At 36.0% G+C, this 27,056-nt stretch overlaps 2 non-coding genes across 2 annotated transcripts; both read right to left on the bottom strand.

The window, feature by feature from the left end:
• Positions 1–26,735: 26,735 nt before the first annotated feature.
• Positions 26,736–26,807, bottom strand: TRNAC-GCA (transfer RNA cysteine (anticodon GCA)). The gene has a single exon. It is a non-coding gene; the product is annotated as a tRNA-Cys (tRNA).
• Positions 26,808–26,894: 87 nt separating this feature from the next.
• Positions 26,895–26,966, bottom strand: TRNAC-GCA (transfer RNA cysteine (anticodon GCA)). Its single transcript has one exon. It is a non-coding gene; the product is annotated as a tRNA-Cys (tRNA).
• Positions 26,967–27,056: the final 90 nt, after the last annotated feature.

Raw genomic sequence — 27,056 nt, 5'->3', positions numbered from 1 at the left:
AACAATTTTATTCCCATTTTTAAAATATGACTCTTTTATTCCCATTTTTAAAATATGACTCTTTTATTCCCATTTTTAAAATATGACTCTATTTTATTCCCATTTTTAAAATATGACTCTATTTTATTCCTATTTTTAAAATATGACTCTATTTTATTCCTATTTTTAAAATATGACTCTATTTTATTCCTATTTTTAAAATATGACTCTATTTTATTCCTATTTTTAAAATATGACTATTTTATTCCTATTTTTAAAATATGACTCCATTTTATTCCTATTTTTAAAATGTGGCAATATTTTATTTATATTCTTAAAATGTGGCAATATTTTATTTATATTTTTAAAATGTGGCACTATTTTATTCATATTTTTAAAATTTGGTACTATTTTATTTATATTTTTAAAATGTGGCACTATTATATTTATGTTTTTAAAATGTTGCTGCACAATTTTATTTATATTGTTAAAATGTGGCACTATTTTATTTATATTTTTAAAATATAAAACTATTTTATTTATATTTTTGAAATGTGACACTATTTTAGTACTATTTTTAAATTAAGATGCTAATTTATTTATATTTTTAAAATATGACTCTTATTTTATTCCCATTTAGAAGTGCAAACAATTCAATAAGATTATAATAATTCGTGATATTCAATCATCTAAGCTAATTCCTCAATCTCAAAGTTTTGCTGGTTTTAAAAACTCGCGGGGATTTTTGAGATTTGAGGTTTCGAAAAGCGACATCTATGCGTGGTGCCCAAATACCCCTTGACTGCCTTCCCTGAGATAGCGCGCTTAGGCCTGTATTAATAATAAATTTACTTTTGTTAAAACTTTAAAACTTTTTCCTCGTTATTTTAAGATGAATTTCGTCTCAAAACATCCTCAATTAATATAAAACTTAAAAAAAAAAAATATTTCCTCGTGTGGATTCGAACTGCGACCCATGGTTCTACCGCGCAAAAGGCAACGGCTCTAACCACCATACCACGAACCTAGTTGTAAAATCCATCTTCAAGAGATATTTTTTTAGAAAGCTCGCGCATGCGTATCAGATTCTTGGTTACACCAAAACTTCAGCGCAACAACGCCGGTATTCCACTGGGGAATTTTTCATCGTTTCCCTCTCGTGGGCCCGTATATTTCTATTGACACCCGAGCGTGCTCGACGGGCTTTAAGTCTTCCGTTTATAAAAATATAACTTTTGAACGCCATCTATGGCGTGCAAAAGTAAAAAGGTCTGCAGCGCAGGGTAACCGAAGCATAGATATTATTTTTCTTTACCAAACATATTTTTTCGTGGCGGGGCTAATCTGTTGTTAGTAAAGACATCAGAGCCGAGAGAGAGAGAGAGAGCAGAGCGCGAGCGAGCATTATGTATTTTAGTAATTATTGACAAACCACTCTCTTAATACAGCTATAGTGTTGACACAAAAACCATTGACTTTGGCTTCGTTTTTTTTTTTCCTTCTTTCTTTATTATTTTTTCTATACGGACTTAACTGCAATAAAATGTGTATCTTTAAGAGGGAGGGTAACAAAAAAAATCTCGGAACAAGAACGAGATTTTTGTAGGAGTCCTCAAAAAAGATCTTTTCTAAACAGCACGCGTGCTAAGCTTCCATATAATAACAATATTTATACATCTTTTTCTAATGTTTGCCTTATAAGGCAAGCGTTTTTACGTCAGATACTGGCTGCGCCGCACCGACCATTTAGATAACGTGGTTGAGACAAAAAGGAATAAGCTCGGGAATAAGCCTTTTCCATGTAGTTACTAAGAGGGAAAGACACGGGGGTAAAATTTTGTATTCCATCTCGCGTTATGGCGCCTGCGCTGTAGTCATTTTGTATGCCCATGAAAGTTAGCAGGGACGGCAATGTATCAACCCCCCTTGTAAGTTCCGGTAGAGAAGGTTTACTACCCCCTTGTAAGGCCCCATACGGAAGGTAGACTACCCCCCTTGTAAGTTCCGATACTGAAGGTAGACTACCCCCTTGTAAGTCCCGACTCCCGATACAGAAGGTTGACTACCCCCTTCTAAGTCCCGATACTGAAGGTTGACTCCCCCCCCCTGTAGATGTATTCCTGGTAATATCTCACAGGTGTTGATTCTCAACCATCTAATCTACATTTAGATGATACAATACACGCTGCAGTTACGTCGCTCGTGTTGTATATTCTAGAATCATAAGAGCGTATCCACGATTCCACATGGATATTTGTTGAGAAGGCTAACCCATTCAGCCGCGCCATATGCACCTCATTACATCAAGTTATATAAAAATCCTAACCCTAAAAAGTTAGAATCAGTTTAATTTTTTTCAGGAACTGGTTTTAAGGAGTTTTATTCCCCGGTTTCTCCGTCCCAATATCAAATATTTGGTTAGATTAATCTAGATATATATATTTCCATAGCTTTCATCGGAAACACTTGAACAAAAAAAAATGAAGTTATCTATAAGTTAAATTATAAAATGTCTTACAATGAGCCATTGAACTTCCAGAAATCTGTCAGAATGTACTTGAATTAAATTCTTCGGTATTTTCCCATATTCTTTAGCTCTTCCATGGCAGCTAAATTTAGAATTTTTAGTCCGAAATCTCAAATTCTCAAGGACACTTAAAGATATTGATAGTTTCAAGACTAATTGCAACTATTGCACGTAAGATTCTATACACTTCAGTATACCCTACAAGCACGAAAAAAAAAAATTAAATTCAACTAAATCTAATTTTTAAATAAAACGAAATTAAATGTAAACATGGCATGGGTTCTATAATTATCTGGTTTTAGTCCTGAACTTATCTCTCTTTTTTTCTTTTTTGTAATTCATTTAAATCTAAATTTTAAATAAAATAAATAAATAAATAAATTAGCATAAATGCAAAAATGGGTTGGGTTTTATAAACATTAAATTATTTTGTAGCATAAAAATAATAATAAACTATTACAGCACCTAAACTAAAATACTTATTTATCATTTTCAAACAATACTCTTGATTTTTGCATACAAAATAAAATTTAAACTGGACCAAATATGTTTACATAAATAATTCAGTCGCTTAATAAGTCTGTATATATGCTGATGGCATTCGTATGAATTTTTCAATTTCCTCCCATGAATATTTACACGAACCCAAGACCTTAAAACATTTCATCTTAAAGGGACTCCAAAGGAGGCAATAGAGGGTGGGTAAGAATTATATGAAATAGGTCAGAGGCACGTGACCAGGAAGAGGCGTGGTTCAAAGAAATTTAGTTATATTTCGAAAACTACTACGCTGCAATCACACGAAAAACAAGGACTAAGTGTTCAGTCCCATTCCATACGGTGTCTTTATACCTTGGCGACACGTGTTGCATTTGACGTATTTCAAATAATGTTTACCCACCGCCGTTGACTTCTTTGGAGTCCCATTAAATACCATGTTTTCGTATTTTAGAAAGACGTCTTTTCATTATTCTCGCGAGACTGGGAATAAATTCATCGGTTTATATATGCCGGGTGTATACGTTCTGGTCTATGGCTTTAGTAGCTCGAAATCCAATTTGCTAAAGGAGAAGCCAAACCATTTGTACTCTTTCAAATTCGACGCTAATATATTTATTAGTATACCCTGTCTATATGTGTAGTCCCGCTTTTAAGTCAATATTTTCGTAAGAATTATACAGAAAATCTATTGCGGGGGACATATAATATAGCAAACGATAAAGATCTTTTAGCAGACGATATACCGGATCAAACAAAGTTTATACATTAAACAACTTTTATTTACCACGTCTAAGCTATAAATTCTCTCAGAGCATGCTCAGAGTATTTGGGGAAAATGGAGATAGAATCGTAATATTCCTGCAAACAATTTATCTCTTAAGAGGACTTTGCAGGATTTTCCTTAATCCCAAACGGTTAAGAATGAGATTGTTTGGATTTATAAACGATATTTAAATCGTTTCGTGTTGTTTGTTATTGTGAATGTTTACACCCTTAAATCGTATAAGCTGTATGGTAATCTCGTAAACGTTATAATATTTGAATTAAGGATTACCAATTTAAGAGGAGTGTTTAGAATTATAGGCTTACCATTCGTACGATTTGAAATTAGGCTTAAAGTGTTGTAGGGGTTGAAATTAGGCTTAAAGTGTTGTAGGAAATTAAATTAGGAGCCTTAAAGTTGTAGGAGTTGAAATTAGCCTTATTTAAAGTGTTGTAGGGGTTGAAATTAGGCTTAAAGTGTCGTAGGAGTCGGAATTAGGCTTAAAGTGTCGTAGGAGTTGGAATTAGGCTTAAAGTGTTGTAATTGTTGTAAAAGTAGAATTTAGGGTTGAAGTGTTATATGAAATGAAATTAGGAGTCTTTTGAAGGAGTTGAAATTAGGCTTACTTCAAATGTTGTAGGGGTTGAAAATAGGCTTAAAATGTTGGAGTTGCAATTAGACTTCAAGGTTCAAGTAGTGTAGGAGTTGAAACGAGGAGACTTAAATCGTTGTAGGGGTTGAAATTAGGCTTATCACTTTCAGGAATTAGAAAAATTTAGAATCATGATACGTTGCAAAGACTAAAATCCTTGTGATCTGTAACAAATTAGGCTTAACACATTACAGGGCCTTGGCTAAGTTGATTCTTGCAAAAAATAACTTGTATCTGTGTATATCAAAGAGACGAGGCTTAACAAATCATCAACACACGTATCCGTCCAACTTACTTAAACAAATAGGTCTAAATCAAATTTTCTCCCGAGTCTGACATACAAGTTCCTTTCCCTTTAAATCTGAGTGTTTAAATAATGAAAGCTTCCTGGCTAGCTAGCCGGGGAAAAATTTTGAATGGGATAAATTTACAGAGAGAGACAGGAATTCGAGAGAGAGAGAGAGAGAGAGAGAGAGAGAGGAGGGACTTTTAAATTACTAGAGAGGTAAACATTATCAAATATTTGGCGACGTGCAGGGACCCCAACTAGGATATTTCGCGATCCCCAATGGCTAAACATTTAATCCACGCATCGTTAATTCCCAATTAGCGAAATCTACTCGCTGCATGCATGCTTCATCCTTAAGCTTGAAGCCAGAGAGACAGAGAGAGAGAGAGAGAAAGACGAAAAGGGGTAAAAAGAGTCCCTAATAAAGTTGTCGTCTTTACAAGCGGGTTTTTTTAAATATTTAAGCATAATTCTCGCCAAACATCTTGTGTACCTAGTGTCTCCATGAAGTAAATTAGCCCATAGAAGTCATCAAATGATCTATCAAATATTAATCTCAAAGCTTTCGCGATTAATTATGGTTATGGTTTGTTTAAAAATGTATTTGAAGGGATATTGCTGATAGGTCCTTTTGAATGTGTTGTTCAAAATATTCATTTATTTCAAGAATATATATAAATATAAAAGGAATGATTGCGTAGCTCCATTTTCCCAACGTACCTATTAGGTGGGCTTTGAGGGAGGAGCCTATAGTCTAATCATTATGGCGGACTGGGCACGAACGCCTATATTATTTTCCCATTTTGAAATATTTTATAGTTTTAAAATAAAAAACTAACAACACTTAAACAAGTATTTAAATAAATCAAAATGTTTTTTAAATAACCCATGGTATGACCGATTCTTTCTTCGACGATTTCATTTTAATGTCACCTGAACATAGATTATTCTAAAGGCCCTTTCAGACGATTCAACTTTTTCATTCATTTAAATGAGTCAACATGAGTTGAGTAAACAAGTTGGGACTCGCGAACAGAATCACTAAATTATAAATTTTTAACTGACCAATTTTTTTCTAACTCAAATTTTTGACCCATCTATAGTTGATTCAAAATTTTGTATCGTCTGAAAAGGCCTTAAGTTGTTACCTTTAATAACAAAATCTATATGTTTTGACTCCCCGAAGTTTACAGAGCTAACATTTATACATATTGATCCGGGAAAGTTATTTTGAATTCTGCATCGTATAATACAGATTCACGCACACTCTCTATATGATAATGCGTTTTAATTCTCTACTTTATTTACACTGTATAAGCGAGCAAAGAATCGGTTATACTTCAGAGTTACAAGCAACGACCATAAAAAAAGCCATTTAAACACGTACAGTACACTGCAGTGTATACAGGGTGTTTCTGATAAGTCTGGCATAAATTAAGAAGGGGATGTTCTTTGGGAAATCGATTTTGAGTCGAAAATGTAACTTCTTTCTATGACATTTTGACACAAGGGACACAGTTTTCGAGTTATGATTTGATGAGTGTTTTAGGGATGACCCCTTAATTAAATTAGTAATCATTGTCTAAATCAGTTTCTTAATTAAATTTTGAATCGAAAATGTTCTGTGACATTATGCCACAAGGGCCACTGTTTTCGTGCTATGGTTCGAGTGTTTTAGGGATGACCCCTTAATTAAATTAGAAATCATTGTCTTTCAGTTTCTTAATTAAATTTAACGGGGTCATCCGTAAAATACAATGGATGCAATCGTAACTCGAAAACGGTGTCCCTTGTGGCAAAATGGAGATAGAAGTTACATTTTCGACACAAAATCGATTTCCCAAAGAACATCCCTTATCAGAAGCACCCTGTATATTTACGCGTAAATTTAAATTGGGATATACGTCAAAAATCCCCCAGGAAATTTAGATTTCTTAGCAATTTCTTGGAAATTTAAACTTTCTACTTAAAGATCAGTTACGTACACATTACTGTAATAAAATAAACATAATTTCGCAATTTGAAAAAGATTTTTTAAAATTTATATTTTCATCTTTCAATTTTAGTTTGAATTACTAAAATGTTACGTAAAAAATGTCTGGACGAATTTTAGGGAATAGAACCTTTTCAAATAAATGGGGGGGGGGGACCTTCCATGACCTTTTGGATTTAAAATTAATTCATTTTAGGCCTTTTATAAAATTATTTCCGCCTCTTCATATAATTTATATAGATACATGTACACCTATATATCATTAGTTCATAAGATAAGATATGTTACATAAGTTTGTCATTGGTTACAAACTGGAGCTTGTCATGAAGTGACGTCGGTCATAGACTCGAGGTGAGGCGCAGTCAAAGGCTTAGAACAGACTAAACAGGAAGATGGAAGTCCTGCAAAACTAACCGAGCGTATTCGCTTGTCGTTCTCGAACTAGCTCGAGCTGTAAGTCTCTAGCATTACGAAGTATAGGTAGTGTCATACTTATGGAACATATCACTTATAAACTTATGATATATGTTTTTATTGAAATTTCGCGTCATTTTTTTTCTGCCAGCCGCAATTTCCTTACCAAAAGATATCCGGCTATATAGTTGCGTATATACGTACGGGCGCTTAATATTTTCCAAGATAAGATAAAAATTGTCAAGAGATCCGAGTTCTACTTATTAAGCATTCCCTCTTTTTTTTTAGTTAACGCGTGCGACGTTCGAAGTTCGCCTATAATAACTATCAGATAACAAATTAAATCAAGAATGCATACAGCTACTAGGAATCATTGTTCCCTTATATCTCCCAAGTTATTTTCTACGAGGGTTTTGTGGGCGGGGCTGACGTCTTTCAAGAATCGATAACTCATAATTCTCATATTTATATACAGGGTGTTTGTGAAAGGTCTATCAATAATGAAAGGGCGTATTTATTGGGCCATTTTGAGTCGAAAATGTTCTATGACATTTTGCCGTCCGAGCCACTGTTTTCAAGTTATGATTGGAGTAATTTACGGATGACCCCTTAAATTTAATTAAGAAATTGAAAGACAGCGCTAATTTAATGAAGGGGTCATCCCTAAAATATTCAAATCATAACTCGAAAACCGTGGCTCGGACGGCAAAATGTCATAGAACATTTTCGACTCAAAATGGCCCAATAAATACGCTCTTTCATTATTGATGGACTTTTCACAAACACCCTGTATATAACAAACCCTTCATGGTAGCATATCCCTGTTAGGCAATAAAGGAGTCTCCCAAGACCAAGGGTAAGGTCTGCGCCCAGGGTTTGTTAATTAGAAACTAAAAATTAATTGAAAATTACAAGCACAAATACAAGAACCAATACCCCCTCAGAACGTACACCATAATTGTCTTTGATCCCTAAATAAAATATTTAAATAAAATCATCCAAAAATAATCAAGATACAAATTTAGAATAATCTCTCAATTTCTTTCTATAGTTGTTTCATTTTTAGTTTTTTTCAGTCTAAGATTACAGCGTGTAAGAAACTAAACTCCTTCCCTAATCTATACAAGAGATGGAGGGTAAATTTAGCTCATACTTCAGTGTAATCTAACACCGAAAAAACACAAAACTCTACAATCTTATATATAGGCTATATCCATTGTTTACTCTTGAATGAGCGCACGCCGCATTTTGAGGGGAAATGATTCCGTTTGGTTTCGTTTCCATTCGAGTTTGGCCTATGTAGGTAGGATAGGTTTTCATCCGAGATTTTTATTCCCCATTTCCTCCCTCCGCACCATCAATATCCTTTCTCCATATATGAGCAACTTCCGGGCAATCACCTGAATAAATAGATCACCTAACTCACTCGCTGCATGGCACGAGCTATACGGGGGAATCAACAACGGAAAAAGAGGAAGGGGAAGAGATAGATGCAAAAGGGGGGACGGGTTGGACTCTCAAACGAGGCTGGAGAAAGATAAAAAATAAATTTTATCCATCCCATGGAGATTGATAAGAGTAACAATATTTCAATCCCACAAATTAATAAACCAAGCTAGGTTGCTAAGCCTAATTTAACAGCAAAATTAATTAAACTAAATTTTCCTATAGCAATTCTTCAAGGAAGAAAATATTCCTCCAGTGGATGGAAACTCCGGAAACTACAGCTCCTAGTCCATCACCCCCGTATAACATATATATATTCCCCCAGCTTCCGTTTCCGAATCTTCTAATTTCCGGTTTCGTTCGAACGCCTAGCTCCCATCCCATCCTCTCCTCGGAGCGTAGCGGAGGACGCCATCACTCCTCATGCAGCCTCTAGCAATCCATGTACCTATATCAATACACTCCATCTTGATCCGTTGGAGTTAGGTCTACCTCTCTCTCTCTCTTTCTCGCTTTGAGACGTTTCATAAGCCTTAGCTTCCCGGTATAAATTGAGGGAAAAGAGAAACGACGTACCATGCACCACACCTAGGGGATCATCAAATAGAGCGGAACTAAATACAAACGCGTGCCTTTAGGTGCTAAGCCTAACTTTACGTTAGGCCTAACTCTCTTTAAGATAGCCACGCGCCTTTGTTTGGTCTATTTTTTTTCTTCTGAACTTCGTAAGAATGGAGGCCTTTTAAACTTCGTGACATCCGGATCAAAATTCAAAGTGACGTCATATCCCTAACGTTGCTATGACGCCCTTACTGTAGATGGCCGCAAAAATGTTAGTATCATAAAAGGGTATTAGGGAGTATTATTGTAATCGGTTGAATAAGGATTAGGCTTAAATATAGGAAAGAGGAGATTATGGCGCGAAAGGATCTTGTTGTAAAACGGTGACCCTCTCTACCTTCCTATGGATGGCCTTTAAGGTATTCATGGCTTTTTGCCTGCCTTTTGTAAGGTGTTTTATAAAAAAATAAGTACGAAAACTTTGAATGTTGTTATAGGTGTTAAAAGTCAACTAGGCGTGAGAATTGATCCGGTAAGCTTATCTCAGATTGAAAAGATATCTCATTGCGCGCCTTTTTTTTTCCGCTCTATGGAAACCCAACCCAAGCATTAATCTTGTACAACCGACTTTTACGAAAAAAAAAAGCGTTTATCAGTTAGACTTTTTTATGTTTTTAATATTGCGAGTTAATATCGTAACCGAAATTTAGCTGATACGAAGGAAGTTGTAAAAATTTATATTTTCAGATAATGTGACTATAACAGTTGTGTTGCTCTTAGATAAATGTGTATTTCAGATATGATGAATGGAACTACAAGAGAGGATCGAGTTAAGCCTTTGGAATCTTATGTTACTTTGTGAACCCTTTTTCTAGGAACATATGTATAATTTTACAGTTTTTACTAAGCCTACTTTGAATCCAAGATGGTTTCAAAGGCTTCTTTCAATGAAACTGGTTTTCTAACCTATGCAACATGTTTTCCTCAGCTTAAACTTTCAATGGAACATGGTTTTTCTAAGCCTAATTTGATTGCAACATGGTTTTCCTTAACCTACTTTCAATGCCTACTTTGAAAGAAAAAGGGTTTTCCCAAGCCTAATTCGAAAGAAAAAGGGTTTTCCCAAGCCTAATTCGAAAGAAAACCCGTTTTCCCAAGCCTAATTCGAAAGAAAACCCGTTTTCCTAAGCCTAATTCGAAAGAAAACCCGTTTTCCTAAGCCTAATTCGAAAGAAAACCCGTTTTCCTAAGCCTAATTCGAAAGAAAACCCGTTTTCCTAAGCCTAATTCGAAAGAAAACCCGTTTTCCTAAGCCTAATTCGAAAGAAAACCCGTTTTCCTAAGCCTATTTCGAAAGAAAAACCGTTTTCCTAAGCTATAATTCGAAAGAAAAACCGTTTTCCTAAGCCTATTTCAAAACAAAGATGTTTTTCCCAAGCCTAATTTGAACCAAAGATGAATTACCCAAACTAGATTTGAATCCAGTAGTGTTTGCTAATTAGGACTATACCTATTTATATTCCACGAGAAAATTTAACAATAGCTAAGAGACGATAATCTTTCGAAACTCAATCTTGCAACTTAAGCTTAAGGAAATACAGACAGTGAGGACATATAGTCAGGGCTCAGGAAACTCACACCGCACCAAATATCCGGGGATTAATAAACAGACCGAGTCTTAAGGTACGATCCTCTTCCTATAGACTACAAAGATTAGGATAGTGACGCAACCGCATCTTCACAGCGCTTTATACCCAAAATCCGCTGGCATCTTCCTGTAAAATTCTATTGTGCATCTCCACGACTGAAGAATCAAATTTAATCCCATGTAGGGATCGAGCTACGAGTTTTGGGCAGATAAGACGATTTAGCAAGCGTATTGTGGTCATGTAAAATTTCCAATACCTTAAGGGATTAGAAAGAGAGAGAGGTGAGAGGACGATCGGTTCATAAAAATGCAACCTTGAAGAAATATGGTTTGACACATTGAGTGTTTAAAGTGTTAGAAGATTGCGATAAAATGTTAATGTTACAGAACATCTGTTTACTTTACTAAAGGCCGGGTTATAAAAACCCAAAAATAAAGTGGATAAGGGTCTAGATATCTAATTACTAATATACCCTATTCAAAGTCGGCGGTAAAATTAAAGTCTGGTGTTGTCCACCTTGTTTCCAAAGGCAAAAGAACTTTGGTACATGGACTGGTAACTCTTATAACGTCGTTGCATTCGCCTAATGGATGTTCCATCTAACCCTAAATCTAACAGACGATGAAGTGTTCCGAATTTCGTTAAAAAAGCAATACGTTGCGTGTGATAGCAGACGATTATTTGATTATACTCTTCTTATTCTTAAGCCTATTTAAAAAATTATTTAATTTTAAAAACTAATAAATATTTGTACTTATACTTTAAAACAAGGACGTCTGAATACTTGTATAGTTAAAACCGAATATGAAAAATTTAAGCAAACGTCAATTTGAGTGTTCTCAAACTACAAAAGAGAATGAAAAAGAATGAAAAAAAAAAATTATAAATCGCGATATAAAAAATCCGTTAAATTTATTATTTACTTAAGTGGTATATACGAGTGCAGGAATACATAGATAACTGCTACTTGGAATATTTAATAGACCATGGATCCCGTCTGATTGAAGGTAAGGGGAAGGGCTTAAAAATCCGTTAAACCGTCTGCTCCTATACTTCCTAGCGCTTCATTGGCTATTCACCATAGACCCTAGGTCTACTCGTTCACACGCCGAACTTGTTTATATTCGGCACAGGTCTTTAGAAATCCACATGATAATGACGTAGCTAAGTTAAAATAAGTCATGCATGACGTCAGGGGTGCAGGTTTCTATAGCCCCTCCCTCTAATTCAAGCAGTCTTCAATTGTCTGTTAAATATTCCAAGTAGAAGAAATGTATGTATTCATGACGAGAGTAATATCGCCAGTCAATTCCTAGCCTTTATTATTAAAAGAAAATATTAATAAAGTTGTCCCTCAAAAGTACAAAAATCCCTTATAATAAAGTCTTTTTCGAAAAGTGTTCCTAGAAATGGCCATAAGCCATTTTCATCATAAATTGACCCGGGTATCCCTCACCCTACATTATTTCAAAGTATCCATAGTACTCAGAAATAAATTAAACCAAACTTTTAACCACTATTTAACCAAGGGAACTTCATAATTATTATTTTTTGGCAATTAATCGAATACCCGCTTAATTACAGTAAAAGATAATGATGTTTGTTTATCCTTTATTGCCTCTGCAACATTTAGAAATAAAACACAATTGTTTTAGCATGTTTGGTACAAAATTTCACTACGGGTCAAGCAGGAGTCCGGTCATAGACCATTCCATTAATTCCAGTAGAGAAGTAAACACCACAGTGGCGGGAGTTACCTTCATGGGTTATTTCCTTCCCTCCAGGAGGCAGTGCAAATTGACTAGCCTCTTGGAAGTTAACCAGTCCCTGTGCGTTGGTTTCTCTACAAGTAACTAATGGACTTGGCCAAGGTTCGAATTCTGCCTAGCCTCTGGCTTTTCGGCCGCGCCTGCGCTGTAGGAGTTTTGTGTCAGAGATGGAGGCGATATAGTAACTACCTTACTACCCTTTCTTGGTACAGTTCTCGGTACAGTTAGCTTGTCCCGTCTCTGAGACCGGACTGCTTACTCTGTGTCTCTTACCATCGAAATGGTCTATTCACCACTGCGCAGCTCCTATTGCGCATTTTCCGCGATCCGAATAAACGAGAGAGATTGGGAACCGTGTCTCTATCTAGAAATCCAAATCCATACATTCAAATAGAAAACTTCATTTCTAATCAACTTCTAAGGGTTTTGGTGAGGGGGGAAGTGTGCCCGCGCCTCCCATCACTTTGCACAACTATTATTACCTTCAAATTTATTATCATTCATTTCTCCGCTAGTTGATTGACATCGCCATAGGGGGTTTTCGGCGGCGAGTGGCGTAGCAGTAAAGTTTTAGCAGTGAGCACGTGGTTTTAGGAAGAACAGAGGACTTGGGGGAAGTAATAGTTTTGTCCCCCCCCTTCCCTTAATTCCCCGCCATCCCCGCTTATTTCCAACTAAGTCTGGTGTTCTCTCGCGCATCAACATTTCAATTCTTCGCCTTTAACCACCCGCAGCGCCCCCGAGCGACAGCCACGAGAGGCATTTCTTTTTTTGCTTTTCTATGTACAAAATCCACCCTGAACGTGTAATTATTGCGCACGCGCATTCCGAACTTTGACCCCCGAGTCTATCTCGCCATGGCCGAAGCTGGGAGGATGAAGGGCGAGTATACGATAGAGCAGACTTATCCTTCGCCAAGAGAAAATTTAAAAATAAATAAAATCAAAATCATTATTTCTATGCGATTTCGAATATTTCAACACCTTTTTTCACCCCCTCCCTCCCCGCCTCTTGTCTGTCTGAACTGTCTTCAGAATAATATCGAGTTTGTTTTGCAAGTGATTAGAGAGAGAATAAAGTGAAAGCTTTCATACGATTTTCTAGGCCAATGCAAGGGGAACCGAAAATATTTGAATTCTTCAAGTTGTTTCTTAATTTGAAGATAGCTTAACATCTTCACTATACTTTGTACAAACTTTTGATGAAAAACTATGGTTCTATAAGAGATTCGGGAAACTAGTTCGAGTATGTGATAGAGCTACTCCTCCCCTTTAAAATGATAATAAATAAATACTTGGGCTTAAAAACAAAAATCAGGGGTTGAGCAAAATATAGCGTTATGTCTACAGATCCCAATATACTCACACGCCTCCACTTTGAAGTGTAATAACTCTGGTTCTATAAGAGTTTTCCATAAAACAAAATAGTAGCCCTACGCCTTCCCTTTCCGGCAATGCTAAATACTGGGGCTTCTAACAATATCTTAGCAAAATAGCAAAAGATGCCATTATCATAATATTAAAATTTTCATCCACGGTTCATACAACTATATTTCTAAATTAAGTAGCAAATCTCATTTTAATAAAGGAATATAAAATATGTCATTAATTAAAATATATTTGACCCCCTCCTTTTTGGAAATGGTGTTACAATTATACACTTGTTCTATAAAAGATACAGTCAACTATTTGACTCGAGATACCTCTGTCGTTTCTCTTTCTAACGACACTTAATTCTTGGAGTTACGACAATTAGGACTCAAATAATAAAGGAAAATGGCAAAAGATAGAGTTAATCCCAATTTCACCTTGTAAAACTGCACTATACTATAGTCAATGAAAATAACTATGTACATCATTTGCATTTAAAATTAAACGAATTGCTATGACAAAACCATATCTCATTTTCATTGCTGCGTGTGCTGTTACGAATTTGCGTTTAAGAAAAATTAGGATCTGGAACCTTAACCACATCTGCTAAAAAAGGAGTATATTTAAGATATATTGGTTATGAAAAAGAATGAAAAAAACGTCTGGCCCTTTCATGCAGCAGACAACTGAATCAACAGTTTTCTTTTACTCAGGCTCCGTTACTTTTTGTTATATCACAAAAACCTGTCCTATTAGGTCGATATTATACCCTAAACTTTAAAGAAAAAGGACAACCTGAAGCGTTCAAACACCTAGGTGCTCAGTTTTTAAAAGGAGAAGGCGGGAATACATACATCTACTAAGAATAATTGCGTAGCATGCATTCACTAAACACAGAGAGCTTTGAGGGAGGAGCTAAGCTAATCATTAGGTACGACAAATTTACTTTGGGTCACGAAAAATTCATCTTGCCGTACGTTGAACATCGATTTGGCCCGCTTATGACCTCGCGTTGCTACGTCACAGTCACACGGGCTCGTTACTTTATTGCCCAGGCGCTAGGAGTATAAGCAGACGTCGACGACCGACCAATGAAATTACACTAAGAATAAGAAAGTAGGTTGGGAAATAAGAATATTTTTAAACGTAGTCCTTGAGAGCAATGAACCCCCTAGCGACCAAAATAATGAACTGTTCATTAATCCTGGTCCCCATTAATTTTCCTGTAGATTTTCAATGAATAAACTGGTCACGAAGACCAGTAACCCCCACTTACTTAATTTAAAAACTGGTCCAATTAAGCAATTAATAAACTGGTTTTGGACCAGAGGTGGCGTGCTATTTCCCAGATTAAGCCGTCCCACAAAGCCCTAGTAGAAATTAACGTGGAAGATATGGGGCACGATAATTCCTACTACCTGTATGTATTCCTGGAGAAGATTATAAAATAATTCGAGGCAGAATTTTTCTTTAACGTACGCCCGTAGATATAACAATATCTCTTATTCACATTTCACATTCTTTTTTAAAAAAAATACTAACGTAGGGTATAAGTTGGCTGATCAAATAAATTTTCGCCCGAAATTGATGTTTGATCAGCCATAACCTTCCACCCTCTATTTGACAAAAACTTTATACCTATATATTCTTACGTATAATAAAATTCATTCATATTATTTTTTCACTGATATACACAAAGGGCATCACGTCAACCAACCCCTTGAATAAACATTATAATATTATAGCCATGCGAACCGTTATAAAAGTCATGTAGATGTCTTTATTTTATTTTTCTAAGGTATCATTTTTTCTGCGTGTAAAAATTCGTGTTTGCATGGGATGCAGTATACCCAGTGTAAACCGAACAATTTGGAATTGTTAAATTGTATTTAACTGAAAAGTTTTCTATTGTCAAATTTTAAAACTTACACATTTTCCAGGGAATGTGAACCAGTTTAAATTTTACACATTTTTTTTCAAGGAAATTTAAACAATTTTTTAAAGTTTCCAGGTATTTTCCAGGAAATTTAAGCTATTTTTTTAAATTTTACTGGTTTTTTCCAGGAAATTAAAGCAGTTCTTTTTAAATTTTACTGGTTTTTTTCCAAGAAATTTAAGCAGTTCTTTTTAAATTTTCCTGGTTTTTTTCCAAGAAATTTAAACTATTTTTTAAAAAAAATTCCAGTTTTTTTTTCCAGGAAATTTAAACAAATTTTTGAAATTTCCTGATTTTTGTGTGAATTTTAAAATGTACAATTTTTTTCAAGGAAATTTAAACAAATTTTAAAAATTTCCTGATTTTTTTCTGTCCATCTGGACTATAACTTTCAGATCCCTAACTTTTTGCCTTGATCAACTTCGTTCCTTTGGGGCAGATTTGCATTACCAATGGAGAAATTCCATGAAATCTAATTCTACAAAATTTATTGCTTAACCGATATCCCTTGTGCCTTCACCTTCTAACCAGTGCCTAAAAAACACATACTTCCAAACACAGTATTCCCTTTCAAGTTTCAACTCAAAATAACGCCAGCTATATAGCAACAAAATCTCTATTTCAAACACAGATGTGCTTGGAATACTTTTAGTAGAAATATATCCCTTAGTCCAAACCGTACACACGTACTGATATCCTCATTCTCATTGCAAAAGGCGTTAAGCCTTGGCCCTGGCAAAATAACGTTAGATCTCTCTAAAAATATCTGATAGAGAAAATTGTTGACACTACATATTAAAATCATCCCTCGTGTTTGATCTAAAACGAATTTTTACCAGCAGCTGCGTAAGCCTTGGCTACATATGGGACAGTATTATTTACGGAGAAGCTGAATTGAGTCCCTGAAAACTAGGTGATCTTTGTTTAAAGGGTGGTGGTGTCTACGTCGCAGGAGGTCCCTGGTCCCTAAACTTGGCTCTCTCTCTCTAAAAAAACCCCTTTGACTTCGTGGCTCTTCAGGGCGGAAGGTAAATAACGGAATCCGATAGTTCTTCATATATCCGAAAATCAAACTTTCAGTTGCAGGAGAATTCAGGGTATTTCACGACCTTGACGAGATAATCTATATCGTCAAGAAGGTCAAATATTGTTTTCCCACGTTTATAGCGAAGTATGTTAGCTAAAGTAAGAGAGAGCCATCAACACAGAGAGATACATAAGCCAGAGTTGTGAAGTTTCGAGTAGAGTGGTACTGAGAAGGGAGGAGCTACGGGGGCGTGACGTCAATATTGGTATAGTCTAAATTGTATGTCCTGAGCTGACGACTTCTAATATAGACTAGTGGCGGTAGAGAGGGGGGGTGTAGACTGTGTATCCCTCCCTCTGGTCGCGCTCTTGTAAGAGGGACTACTGTACGCGCCCAGTAGGGGGATGACACTGAGCTAAAACATCGAAGAGTGTGACGTTTGCATACGTAGTACTGCCATTACTCTATGGACTAGTGGCGGTAGAGGAGGGCGTAGACTGTGTATCTCTCCCTCTGAACGCTTTTGCAAGTGGGGATACTGTACGCGTCCATTAGGGGTTGACAATGACCTAAGAGATAGAAGGGTATGACGTTTGCAAACGTAGTACTGCCATTCCTCTATGGTCGCTAAAACCGAGGTCAGAGATAGGAGAGTGTGACATCACGAGAAAGTTCGTAGTAGCAGACTATAGAGTATTTTCAAAAGGGGACGGCATATGTCTATGGGGGACGGGGACATTATCGTCTGCTAGAAATGTTGATCTAAAGACCTTAGAAAGGGCTTCATAGTTACCAGTACACAAAAGAACTTTGGTTTAAAGTCATGCCGCTTGAAAGTTGCATGCGGATGTAACTTAGACTAAATAGAGCCTCTTTTCGACACATGTGAGCTGTGTCACAATATATTTTGGACAACTTAGACATACCAAAACCATTAAGGTATTTCTCAACAGCTTTTAATAAGCCATAATTATAACACCACACAAAATTGGTCAATGGTCACTCACTCATATTCCAATTTCAATCTTGTACCATTACCCTCAACCTCTTAAACTTACAGAATTCAGTCAATCTTACTTCAACTAATTCACTTCAGACGACACCTGTAGCGCTTCTAGAATTATTTACAAAAACCATCCCCTATTATACACGGTTAGGCTTAACTACGTCGTCGTTTAAAATTCACAACGCAACTAAAAAAAAAAAAGAAAATCTCGATTTCAGGACGACGGGTATTTGTAGATATTTCCTAAGCTCTCAATTAACTTTTGGAGCTTAAAATAATAATCGGAAACCACTTTTAACAGCTCGTATATACCGTAATAAAAATAATAACAGAGATGAGAAGGGAAGAAATTTTCGGATAAAAACCCAGTGGGAGGTTGGGTGGCTAGATACAAACCAACTATAAAAAATAAAAACGTGATTGACAGACAAATCGTGTTCGCGGTTTTTTCAGAAATTTCGCGCGGTTTTTTTTTTCTTTTTTTCTGGATCTCTTCTTTTTTAAAACATAGCGTTTTTTGTTGGTTGGGATTTGCAAAGCTAAACCATTGTGCTGCATGCATGGTGGCTGGAAACGAAGACCTAGCGAGCTATAGGGAGTACAGTGAGAGCGAGACAGACTATGCAAACAAGAGCCCGACCATTATTGGCCCTCTTTAGCGTGAAGACGCGTTCGTACCATCTTCTACAGAAACCCAGTCAAACTCTAGAGAAAGCGAGCCTTAGTTTGTGAGGGATATAACTCAGATTCTAGAGTGTTTTCGTAATTAATAAATTAAAAATCCTTAGAATTTCGTTACCTTCCTTTATGCCAAAGAATAAGATCATACAGGGGTTTGGTTTTTTTTGGCAACGAAAGGTCAATAGAAGGTCAAAGTTTCTAGAGAAAGACATCTTTTGCCCATGATAAATGTAACTCAAATTCTAGAGTGTTTTCATAATTAAGACCTACAAATTTCATTAGCTTCCTATAGGCCAAAGAGTAAGACCATATAGGAGTTTGACCTTTGACAAAGAAAGGAAAATGGAAGGTCAAGATAAAGAAAACAGATGATGGTTAATTACCAATAAAATATCTCAATGCAAAGTCCAGTATAAATCACCAACCAGTCACCTTGAAACGTTCCTAATTCTAATTGATTTAAAACTACATGGCCAGCGCTTGAGGGGTTGTATCTTTGGCAACGAAAGGTCAATATAAGGTCAAGATAAAGTATAAGCAGACGACGGTTAGTTAACTAACATAGACACATGCAGTCACCACGAACCACTACCAATTCTAATCGGTTCTAAAACTATGGGCAGCGCATGAAGATATGCGAACTGGATATAAAATTTTATATCAGTGAGAACCAAGTGAGAACTTATTTTGAGGGCGGCCGCAGTCTAGAAAAATCTGTTGATGGGGTCGATGCCTAAAAAATCAGAAAGTAGTCAGTGTGTGTATGGAGATTGACTAAAAACGTAGAATAGAGTGGGAGGGCGGCGCGCGGTTTTTACTCGAGAGGTTACCATTCCAGGTGGTCTCATTCTATTTCGACCTCCCGAACAATTTTTTCCTACACCTAAGCCTAACTTTTCTACCACTATATGTATATATACACCCCATCTCCCATCCAACACAATTCTCTGGGTTTGCGGTTGTGTATTTTAAAAATTCAAAAAGGTGGTGGTTCTTCTGTACGTAGACCCTAAAGTTAACCACGGCGCTCACCCTAGTCTTCTAGGTCTCCGCGATTCTCCTACCACCATCCATTTTTAGATAAATGATAAAAAAGAAAGAAAAACTTAACACTCGGAGCCAGTAGGGATGAAAATGGAGGGTCCGCATCATCTTTTCGATTCTCTCGTCGTCGACGCCTCTGAGTTTTTATCCTGACGTCCAGTTTTTTGATATAAATATAATATATACTTTCATTGTGATTTGTTAAGCCTTGGCAGCGCCATCACTGTATCTCACACAGGCACACACACGCAGTCACCCAATGGTTACAAAGGCTCAAAAGGATACAGAGAGTCTGACTTTTTATGTGGTAGAATGGAATCGAGAGTTTTTCGTGGTTCAGAATACGAATGGCTTTAATATGTAGCCGTTTTTTTTCTTCTTCTCATACATTTGTGCCTGTGAGAAAAGGTCGAGTTTTTTGTGGTTCGATTATGGTTTGAATGACCCTCAAAGGCGTGAGGCGGGGTTTGTTGTGGTTATTTTTTAAAGAGGTGGCCTTTCTTCTTCTTGAAATCTTTTTTACTTTACTAATGGATTTAAGAGTTAAAAAATATGCTGAAATAGACTGTTCCATTAATTACTTGTAGAGAAACCAAGGCACAGTTATTTTCCTCGCACCAAGAGGCAACACTAGACGGAGCCCGAGTTCACTACACGCAGGAGGTTAGCTGTCTCGCGCATGCGCATCGTCTTGGCGCGACAAAAATGACCCAATAAGGCGGCCTCCCTTCCTGCGGTGTTTGCTCCCCTTCTGGAATTAATGGAATGATCTATTTGAAAGCTCAAAATTTGTAAATATATCCTAAATAAAGTCAACTTGTAAATACATACGCTAAAAAAATGCACCAGGTACCTGTAAAACCCGATACGGATCATCAATACACCTACACCTAAGCCTAACTATAGAAAAACCTGACGCATTTAGCACCCCCTGTAAAGAATTCTTCATCAAAAGCATCTCCCAGCTTTAACAAAAGAGCGAGCTGACAAGGGGAAGAGAGTTCGTTTAATCTCGTTACACGCTTTTAGTTGCGCCCACTCCGGGGTTTGAATGTTGAACGCTAGCTAATTCTTTTACGTAAGGGCAACTATACGCAACACAACCCGACTCTATTTGGGGGAAAGGGGGGAATGAAATTAGCCCCATAACGGAACGGGAAGAGCGAGAGAGAGAGCGCGCGTCTATTTAAATCGTTAAAACGCCCTGCTAATTTGTAAAAACCCCTGATAAAGCTAAGCCTAACCAGGATAAAAACCATACCAAACGCGGCGTTGGCGGATCACCACCCCTAAAGCCGAGCCAGAAGCGACCAAGGCTTTCTCTTCTCCACCGAGCTCTCGGTGTTCCCACTCTCTCCTCTCTCTATCTGATCCCTAGGCCTAACGGGACTCCAGGAGGTTGGAGGCCTGTGGATTAGCTATCTCGTTAGGCTCGTTTAGATCTGGATTAAACGTTTTACCCCCTCTTCATAAAGAGTATAAGGACCCCCGCCCAAGGGGACCCCTTTTAACTGTTGGCAGATTGAACGATCGACAGATGTGCCCTAGGCTCCTACGCGTAGTGACCTTTATGACCTAAGAGCCAACCCCCGTATGGTTAAAACACGGAGCTTCGATAAGGGGAGTCTCTCAGAAGGGAGAAATGAGGAAAGATGGAGTAGAAATTATGATTAGCGAGCTGCGGCAATGAAACTCTCCCAGTGTACCTTGCGCACGCTCCTACCATTCGGTAGTCGATTGCTAAGTGCTGCCACGTATAGAGCCGTTGTATTTGTATGAGAACTAGGTATTTTTAAGACGCTGTGTAGGCTGGGAGGACTTCGGTGTACGTATGGGGGTTTCCACTCCATTCCCCTCTCCTTCAAGCTCTGAGTTAGAAAAAAATTAATAGGGTACATTTTCAATTACCGCTTACCATTTTCAACAACATCCCCTTCAACAACATTCACGTGACGCGTCTATCTTAAGCGCGTAATTGCACTATGCTCTATGTCCCTCGTTTCCTTTCCTGTATAAGACTCCCCTTTATAGAGGCTCCGTGGTTGCAAACGTTCCCTATATATAACCCCAACGCCCACTATTATTAGCGACTAAACGACCTTAATATCATGATCAGATGCCTCCTTTTTATCGATGGTCACAGTTCGTGGCGAGTTTGAGAATAGGGTACAGGCCACATGATATCTGGAATAATTTAAATAAAAAATATTTAATTAATTTGTTCCCAAAACATTTAAACCTAATTTTTTTAAAACAGTAAGTTTTCTCGGTTTTCCGAGTATGAATCCACCTTATTCAGGGTTCGTACGAAATTTTTATATTGAAAATCCCTAGCTGACTTTTCTAACTTATCCCTGACCAAATTTTGCCAATATCCCTTACCATCTTAAGGTGTTTACCAGAGCCCACTTCAAGGCCACACCTGTCCCTGATTTAGAATTGCTTGAAGAATGGTTTGATATACCAAACAAAATCCCTGACTTTCTAGGAAGAAACTTTAAATCCCCGACTTATCCCTGACATTTTCCAAATCCCCGACTTATCCCTGACATTTTCCAAATCCCCGACTTATCCCTGACATTTTCCAAATCCCCGACTTATCCAGGTTATTTTAACCATAATTTGGCAATTAAATTTGCGAGTTAAGCCTTTTTATACAAACATTGGATATAACATACAATTAATTTTAATTTCATACAGAATTTTAATTCTTTCTCTATTTTGTTTCACTTTCGAAAAATGCATCATTTTGGAGGTTAGGCCCTACGATCCCAGGTTCGATCCCCACCTTTCCATTCATTCCGTGTAACATCGCGAACAGAATGGTTTAGATCAAGACCCCTCTATCGCGAGTGTTGTGATAGGGACGATACCCCCAGATGAACGACATTCAACATATAAAAAAAAATTCCCTGGCTTTCCTAAAGTCTTTGAATTCAATTTTCCTGATACTGGCTGACGCCGGTTAACTATAAACAGCGCGACCCTTCCTTTTTTATGGACGACGATTGTATCATGATTGTATAACAAAGGAGTGAGGAGACTTGGGCAATATGGCCCACCCCCGTTTTTCCTTTTTTTGTGACAATAGGGTATTTCGGACACAGACGGTGTATGCCTCCTCCGCCCCCCCCAACCCATAAGGAAGAAGAGAAATGATCATTATCGTAAAGAATGGACACGAGGGATGAGCTAACAGAAGTGAGCAGCGACAAGAATTAACATCACACTTTCCAATAATATTCAAATCAATAAATGTCAGGGATTACCTGAAAAGAAATATTGAAAAATTTATTGCATTTTAATCTGAGTGAATTTGATATAAAATCGAATATACTTGTGTTTGTTTTCATAGTTTCTTATTTGTTCATTAGAGTATCAAACAGGGTTGGCGATTTTTTTGATTTTTTCAAAAAAATCAAAAAAATCGATTTTTTTGATTTAAATCGGATTTTTTTGATTTTAATTGATTTATTTGATTTTTTTGATTTTTATTGAACTAATAGATAGTAAATTACCAACATGAAAACTTTTGAGTCAAAATTAAGCAAAAGCAAAATAATCATGACATTTAAGCAGCTATTTGATATTATTACTATTCAAATGCTTGTATAAAAAGACTAGCTTGACCGCTATTTCATTTCCTAGCCTTTCCAGCAAGACAAACTGGAGTTCTGGGAAAAACATACATTGAAATATACCAAAACCACGATTATTTTCAATTTTAGGTCTTTTCTAATTAAGTTTCTTCTCGAGTTACTTAAAATACTCCTTGGAATCTTGGAAAACATTTTTTAAAAATAAAAATATATTCTTGATTTTAATCAAATGATTTTTTTAAAAAAATCGCTTGATTTAAATCATGATTTAAATCAGTGATTTAAATCAAACTGATTTAAATCAGACAACCCTGGTATCAAAGGCACTGGCATTGCCTGTCTGTCATATTTTATTACATTTCCTGCCACCATTTATAAAATATGGCGGCCAAAAGGACCCCAAAAGCTTGTCTAAAGGATATAGGGAAGCAGTGTCTTAAATATTAGAGAAATTTATTGAAATGCACGGACGTTATTTCATAAAAAAGGTTTGTTTACATTTCTGGCCGCCATTTTTCAAAGAAGTCAGTAATATAATATTATTACATTTCCTGCCACCATTTTCAAATATGGCGGCCAAAAGGACCATAAAAGCCCATCTATAGGATGTAAGGAAGCTGTGTACCAAATACTAGAGAAATCTGTTGAAATGCAAGGACGTTATTCTATAAAAAATGTTTGTTTACATTTCTGCACGCCATTTTTCAAGATGGTGGAGGATTGAAAAAATATTTAAGAGAACGGTCCCTGCAAATTTTCAGCCTTATAGGTAAAGCAGTTTGGGCCGAGCGTTGATTATAAGCCAGACAGTCAATCAGGACTTTTAATAGGCCTATAGCATTTTTCATGGTATGATTGTTTCAATTCACATTTTTTTTCTCTGTAGAGAGGGCTTTGACAAAATTATCTCTGATACCTCATGGAGTCATCAGTTTTTATGTTATGAATTTTTATATTCGTGACTTATGACCCTAAAAAGAGTGGCCCTGCAGTGTTAAAACGATAAGGGTATTAATAATTATAGATATTTTAAGTGGAAAAAAAAAAATAATAAAAAAATTCCCGTGTTTGACGTTTGACCTTTTGGACTACGTTTTTAAATCAAGTACTAGAGATTCAATTCACTTTTTCTTGAAAATCAGTGGTGTAAAGTAATAGAGAGATGTTTTCAAGAGTTGTTTTTATTTATTTTTTAGGCTGAGATATCTCATTTTGGTTAATTCCCTTGCTTTTACGTTTTTATTTTTTAAGGACAGATGACTATTTCGAATGAGAGTCGAATGATTTCTCTATTTATCAAAACTATTCAATAAATTGGCTATATAAAATTTTCAAATTTACGTTGCCTACTCTATCTCGAAGACTCGAAGTCAAGTGTTTTTTTTTTTTTTGAAGTGTCAAATGTAAATTGAAGTTTTTTTATGGTATTCTGAACTCTCTTGAAAACATTCTAGATCATGCACGTAATTTAAATTCATATAAATAAGTATTCCAACGTTATCATTATTAGTTAAATTAGTTATAATTAGTATTCTAAATTAGTTATAATTAGTATTCTAAATTAGTTATAATTAGTATTCTAAATTAGTTATAATTAATATTCTAAATTAGTTATAATTAATATTCTAAATTAGTTATAATTAATATTCTAAATTAGTTATAATTAATATTCTAAATTAGTTATAATTAATATTCTTAATTTTTCAAATTTATGGAAGTTCAAAAAGTGTTTCCCTGCAGTTTTTTCAACTTCTCATAGTTTACTTTCGAATATAAGCAATTATATTTTAATAATTAACTTAGATAATTAGTTATTATTAATATTAATTAGAAAAGGTCAAAACTCTTGGACGTATATAGAATTTAATAAAGTGTTTTCCCTGCAGTTTTTCTTTTCAAAAACTGTTGAGAGCTTATTTTAAACTATAAAGAAATGTATTTCATTAGTTAAATTTGTTAATTTTGTTAAATATTAAAATTAGTAAGGGTCAAATTCTTTTACGTTTAAATTAAATTTCCTAAAGTGTTTTCCTTCTAGTTTTTCTTAACACCTAACAGAGAGCTAAACTTAACCTATAAACAAATCGATTATATTTATTTGAAATCGATACCTGAAAATATTTATTTGGTAAACACGATTAAAGTTAAGGACCAACAAAGGATTCCCGAGAAGATCCGGAAAAAGTCAACTTTGTCACGATAATCCGGTCATAAAATAAAAATCCACACCTGGATTTATAACTATATATAAACCATATACAGCTGAGAATTTGTTTAGTTTTTTTAGGCCTAAAACATTCCAATAATTTTATTAACAATCTTAAGCCTAAATAGGTTTAGCATCCGTTAGAAAACGGAAACATTTACACAGAGTGCTCTATTAGATTTTCAATAGAAAACGGGACATTATTCATATAATATAAGCCTAACTTTACAAGCCGGAAATCCGTATTCTAAACCGTTCCGAGATGTGATGTAAAAGGTTTAGGCCTAATACTTTTTTTTCGTCAACTCTTCATTTGTATTTAATTTATAGGACTGGTATAGGCCTATATAACATCTATAATATGAGATTATAATTTTCTGGTGATGTTATCTTTTTTTTAAGTCAGTTGAATGGTCACGTGGTTTTAACGCGGTTGTTGTCGTGTTACAACAACTCACAAGTCCAATAAGTAATGAACAGGAGGTGATTACATCACTATGAGATGAGAACGGTGTGGGTTTGGAGAGAGAGAGAGAGAGAGAGAGAGGGAGGGGGATTTTTAGATCAAAAAAAGACCGACGACAAGAGAAGCTAACGCCATCTATCTCAAACTAGTTTATATTAATTTAAGTAATTAAGTTTAAGTATTGAAGGTCACGATTAAACTGATCTCAGGGGGTTTCACTGAGGTCAAAAGGTTACAGAGGGGTTTTGAAGGATATTCTAACTATAAAATTTCTAAAACATGATTTAAATTAGGCATAATTATAAAAGACGTCGGTGTAGGTTAAATTTAATTATTAACCTTTGTTTTACAGGTGTAGGGTCATAGGTCAAAAATGGAGGTTGACGTTTAGTGAGCGTTTTAAAAATGTTTGCTAAGTTACTGAACCATTACCCCCCCCCCTCAGTTATAACCAAATTAAATTTAACAATATATAGAGGTCATGAAACTCGGTAGGTTACATCACAGGGTCAAAGGTAAAACATCTCCAAGTCTAGATTAATCTGGGATCATAACTCAAATAGAGATTAAATTAGTGTTATGAGCGTTTTAAAAATACCTCTCTATTAACTAATTGAAAAACATTTCCCATTAAATGCCAATTTAAATTAATCACACGGTCCACAAAATTCAGGAAGATGTCACATCTCATAGGGTCAAAGACCTACTCCTTGACGAGTTAATAAGTTCAATGTGTCAGAAATGTTTGCCTACTTATATAGAAACCGACACCTGTTGCTTCTTAATTACAGCCGAATTTAATTACACGGAGGGTTGCCGGGAGATATGACCCATGATAGACCAAAAATATTTGGGCCAGGGGACACTCGGATTTGAACCAAGGACCTCTCGATCTGCAGTCGAATGCTCTACCACTGAGCTATATCCCCGATGCATCGTAAATGTATTGTATTTACTGATAACATCGCAATCAGATTTAAATTGTCCATAAAAAATGAGATAAAAAGTTTTGGGCAAGGGGACACTCGGATTTGAACCAAGGACCTCTCGATCTGCAGTCGAATGCTCTACCACTGAGCTATATCCCCCGACAAGACTCTCACTCCTAAAACGTCAGCGGTAGAATAAACCAACTCTTTGGCGTAGGCCGTGAGCTCGTATCAACCTTACCTTAGAGC

This window comes from Phalangium opilio, unplaced genomic scaffold (genome assembly GCF_054372755.1).
Source record: "Phalangium opilio isolate 3A_F unplaced genomic scaffold, DU_Popi_V2 ptg000003l_1, whole genome shotgun sequence".
NCBI classification, from domain to species: Eukaryota; Metazoa; Arthropoda; class Arachnida; order Opiliones; family Phalangiidae; genus Phalangium; species Phalangium opilio.
The sequence above is the reverse complement of the archived record's forward strand: the minus strand, read 5'-3'. Positions and strand labels throughout refer to the sequence as shown.